The following is a 5,000-nucleotide window of genomic DNA, read 5'->3' on the forward strand; positions in this document are numbered from 1 at the left end:
AGTGACCATTTTTATCCGTCCCTACATTAAACGACTTTGACACATTTTTCTCCTATACCTCCATACAAGTCCGAGGGCCGGGTGAATTTTCGCTTTTTACCTTTGGACATGTCGGTCACCCTTACTTTTCCCCATACATATGAGCCAAGCAGAGGCTCATTTACCCGTACTGGTGTCTAAGGTACGACTAGATACTCGATTTGCACCTTGTGACAGTGTTTAGAACACGTTCCCATACATTTTTCATTTTTGTGTCACGACACCATACCCTCTTACTATAGCCAATGAACAACATCACTTTACCACAAGTGACCATTTTTATCCATCCCAAAATTAAACGACCTCGGAAATTTTTTCTCCTACATCGCCATACAACTTTGAGGGTCGGGTGACTTTTGCTATTTACCGTCGGAGATCACTTTTCATGCTTAAAAATGCATCCTGACACAGTTTTACTCAAAGTTAGAGTCAAAAAAATTTTTGTCAAAAAATCTTCCGTCGGTCATACCGATACCCATGTCCTATAACTTGTACCAAGTTGTGAAGGGTAAATTTTGACAAAAATCCAAAAAAATCATTAAAAAGTCGCTATTGCTTATTGCATTCAGCATCGTTAGACGACTCTTATATGCCTTGGATGACCACTGTCTGATGATTACTTAAGCTTTTATGCCAAAATTTTGATTTCGTGTCTTACGTCCCTACATTAGACGACCTTGGATTTTCGTCTCCTGCACCGCCATGCAACTTTGATGGTCGGGTAACTTTCGCTATTTACTGTCGGAGATCACTTTTCATGATTAATAATGCATCCTGAGACCGTTTTACTCAAAGTTAGAGCAAAAAAATTTTTTGTCCAAAAATCTTCCGTCGGTCATACCGGTACCCATGTCCTATGACTTGTACCAAGTTGTGAAGGGTACATTTTGACAAAAATCCAAAAAAATCATTAAAAAGTCGCTATTGCTTATTGCATTCAGCATCGTTAGACGACTCTTATATGCCTTGGATGACCACTGTCTGATGATTATTTTAGATTTTATGCCAAAATTTTGATTTCGTGTCTTACGTCCCTACATTAGACGACCTTGGACTTTCGTCTCCTACACCGCCATGCAACTTTGATGGTCGGGTAACTTTCGCTATTTACTGTCGGAGATCACTTTTCGTGATTAATAATGCATCCTGACACCGTTTTACTCAAAGTTAGAGTAAAAAAATTTTTTGTCCAAAAATCTTCCGTCGGTCATACCGGTACCCATGTCCTATGACTTGTACCAAGTTGTGAAGGGTACATTTTGACAAAAATCCAAAAAAATCATTAAAAAGTCGCTATTGCTTATTGCATTCAGCATCGTTAGACGACTCTAATATGCCTTGGATGACCACTGTCTGATGATTATTTTAGCTTTTATGCCAAAATTTTGATTTCGTGTCTTACGTCCCTACATTAGACGACCTTGGATTTTCGTCTCCTGCACCGCCATGCAACTTTGATGGTCGGGTAACTTTCGCTATTTACTGTCGGAGATCACTTTTCATGATTAATAATGCATCCTGAGACCGTTTTACTCAAAGTTAGAGCAAAAAAATTTTTTGTCCAAAAATCTTCCGTCGGTCATACCGGTACCCATGTCCTATGACTTGTACCAAGTTGTGAAGGGTACATTTTGACAAAAATCCAAAAAAATCTTTAAAAAGTCGCTATTGCTTATTGCATTCAGCATCGTTAGACGACTCTTATATGCCTTGGATGACCACTGTCTGATGATTATTTTAGCTTTTATGCCAAAATTTTGATTTCGTGTCTTACGTCCCTACATTAGACGACCTTGGATTTTCTTCTCCCACACCGCCATACAACTTTGATGGTCGGGTGATTTTTGCTATTTACTGTCGGTGTTCACTTTTCGTGGTTAAATATGTATTCTGAGACAGTTTTACTCAAAGTTAGAGAAAAAAATTTTCTTCTCAAAAAATCCCCCGAAACCAATGTCTTATACATTGTACCAGGTTATGAGGCGCACCTGTGTGTGAAGAGTTCTTCGTGTGGTTTATAGACATTTCAGGCACTTGGTATATATTTTTGGTTTCTTACCAACCAATTCGACTTGCCTTCATCTCTTGTTAGGTTTATAATATCAATACTCGAACTTATATGCATGTTCAGGGACATCATTTTAACTTTCGGTTTGCACCCAAGTCCCGAACTTAGAGATATTTTTGGTTTTGGACCAACCAATTCGACTTGCCTTCATCTCTTGTTAGGTTTATAATATCAATACTCGAACTTATATGCATGTTCAGGGACATCATATTAACTTTCGGTTTGTACCCAAGTCCCGAACTTAGTGATATTTTTGGTTTCCGACCAACCAATTCGACTTGCCTTCATCGCTTGTTAGGTTTATAATATCAATACTCGAACTTATATGCATGTTCAGGGACATCATTTTAACTTTCGGTTTGTACCCAAGTCCCGAACTTAGTGATATTTTTGGTTTCCAACCAACCAATTCGACTTGCCTTCATCTCTTGTTAGGTTTATAATATCAATACTCGAACTTATATGCATGTTCAGGGACATCATATTAACTTTCGGTTTGTACCCAAGTCCCGAACTTAGTGATATTTTTGGTTTCCGACCAACCAATTCGACTTGCCTTCATCTCTTGTTAGGTTTATAATATCAATACTCGAACTTATATGCATGTTCAGGAACATCATTTTAACTTTCGGTTTGCACCCAAGTCCCGAACTTAGAGATATTTTTGGTTTTGGACCAACCAATTCGACTTGCCTTCATCTCTTGTTAGGTTTATAATATCAATACTCGAACTTATATGCATGTTCAGGGACATCATATTAACTTTCGGTTTGTACCCAAGTCCCGAACTTAGTGATATTTTTGGTTTCCGACCAACCAATTCGACTTGCCTTCATCGCTTGTTAGGTTTATAATATCAATACTCGAACTTATATGCATGTTCAGGGACATCATTTTAACTTTCGGTTTGTACCCAAGTCCCGAACTTAGTGATATTTTTGGTTTCCAACCAACCAATTCGACTTGCCTTCATCTCTTGTTAGGTTTATAATATCAATACTCGAACTTATATGCATGTTCAGGGACATCATATTAACTTTCGGTTTGTACCCAAGTCCCGAACTTAGAGATATTTTTGGTTTCTTACTTACCAATTCGACTTGCCTTCATCTCTTGTTAGGTTTATAATATCAATACTCGAACTTATATGCATGTTCAGGGACATCATTTTAACTTTCGGTTTGCACCCAAGTCCCGAACTTAGTGATATTTTTGGTTTCTTACTTACCAATTCGACTTGCCTTCATCTCTTGTTAGGTTTATAATATCAATACTCGAACTTATATGCATGTTCAGGGACATCATTTTAACTTTCGGTTTGCACCCAAGTCCCGAACTTAGAGATATTTTTGGTTTCTTACTTACCAATTCGACTTGCCTTCATCTCTTGTTAGGTTTATAATATCAATACTCGAACTTATATGCATGTTCAGGGACATCATTTTAACTTTCGGTTTGCACCCAAGTCCCGAACTTAGAGATATTTTTGGTTTCTTACTTACCAATTCGACTTGCCTTCATCTCTTGTTAGGTTTATAATATCAATACTCGAACTTATATGCATGTTCAGGGACATCATATTAACTTTCGGTTTGCACCCAAGTCCCGAACTTAGAGATATTTTTGGTTTCTTACTTACCAATTCGACTTGCCTTCATCTCTTGTTAGGTTTATAATATCAATACTCGAACTTATATGCATGTTCAGGGACATCATATTCACTTTCGGTTTGCACCCAAGTCCCGAACTTAGAGATATTTTTGGTTTTGGACCAACCAATTCGACTTGCCTTCATCTCTTGTTAGGTTTATAATATCAATACTCGAACTTATATGCATGTTCAGGGACATCATATTAACTTTCGGTTTGTACCCAAGTCCCGAACTTAGTGATATTTTTGGTTTCCGACCAACCAATTCGACTTGCCTTCATCGCTTGTTAGGTTTATAATATCAATACTCGAACTTATATGCATGTTCAGGGACATCATTTTAACTTTCGGTTTGTACCCAAGTCCCGAACTTAGTGATATTTTTGGTTTCCAACCAACCAATTCGACTTGCCTTCATCTCTTGTTAGGTTTATAATATCAATACTCGAACTTATATGCATGTTCAGGGACATCATATTAACTTTCGGTTTGTACCCAAGTCCCGAACTTAGAGATATTTTTGGTTTCTTACTTACCAATTCGACTTGCCTTCATCTCTTGTTAGGTTAACACAATTTTTAATGCAATTGCATGTATTTTGTGAGCTTATGGGTGAGGGATTTATGTAGCGGACTTAGAGAAATTTTTGAAGTCCAAACATTCAATTTGGACTCCATACTCCATTGCTCCTCTAAGAGGTACCTAGTACCCCGTACCGAAGCAACCTTCACGTTTGAACTTTCCACTAGGAGGTGCAGCCATCACTCGACATGTTAATCATTATCACCCCATACTACTCTCTATATCCGGATACGGCGCTAACCCGATTGCTTGCCCCGACAGCAATCGACCCACTCGTAAGCGGGTTACCCGTAGGTAAGTCAACGATGCGTATTGCCCCCTTCAAGCAAACCGATCATCACTCCGTGGAGGAGTAATGACGGACCCGTACCGGTATCAACTGCATATGATCAACATTCTTATGAACCCACACACTCTTCGCTTATATGCTCAGTAACATTTCAATACTCTCTCTGTCTTTCGTTTTCCAACTCATTCATCGTGCATACTGAACACACCCGGAAAGGTGCGACAGTACACACGAATACACCACCAAGCATGGGTCGCCTGAGAGGATCGATGCGAACGCATCTCTACAACTCGCAGCTCCCAGCCTGAAGTCCCGTCGTTTGCGGGCGGTCGGTAGGCATCGAAACTAGTCAAGTCCACGGTCGGCGAGGT

The 5,000-nt window shown here is 39.0% G+C and overlaps 1 long non-coding RNA gene and 1 other non-coding gene across 2 annotated transcripts in view; both read right to left on the bottom strand.

The window, feature by feature from the left end:
• LOC126566755 (uncharacterized) overlaps positions 1-5,000 on the bottom strand; it is a 39,528-nt gene that overhangs the window by 2,237 nt on the left and 32,291 nt on the right. The gene's annotated exons all lie outside the window — the stretch shown is intronic.
• LOC126566757 (large subunit ribosomal RNA) overlaps positions 4,864-5,000 on the bottom strand; it is a 4,143-nt gene continuing 4,006 nt past the window's right edge. The window contains exon 1 of the ribosomal RNA XR_007607555.1: positions 4,864-5,000. This exon is cut by the window's right edge and continues 4,006 nt beyond it. This is a non-coding gene — a ribosomal RNA (large subunit ribosomal RNA).

Source organism: Anopheles maculipalpis (assembly GCF_943734695.1).
Source record: "Anopheles maculipalpis chromosome X unlocalized genomic scaffold, idAnoMacuDA_375_x X_unloc_28, whole genome shotgun sequence".
NCBI lineage: Eukaryota > Metazoa > Arthropoda > Insecta > Diptera > Culicidae > Anopheles > Anopheles maculipalpis.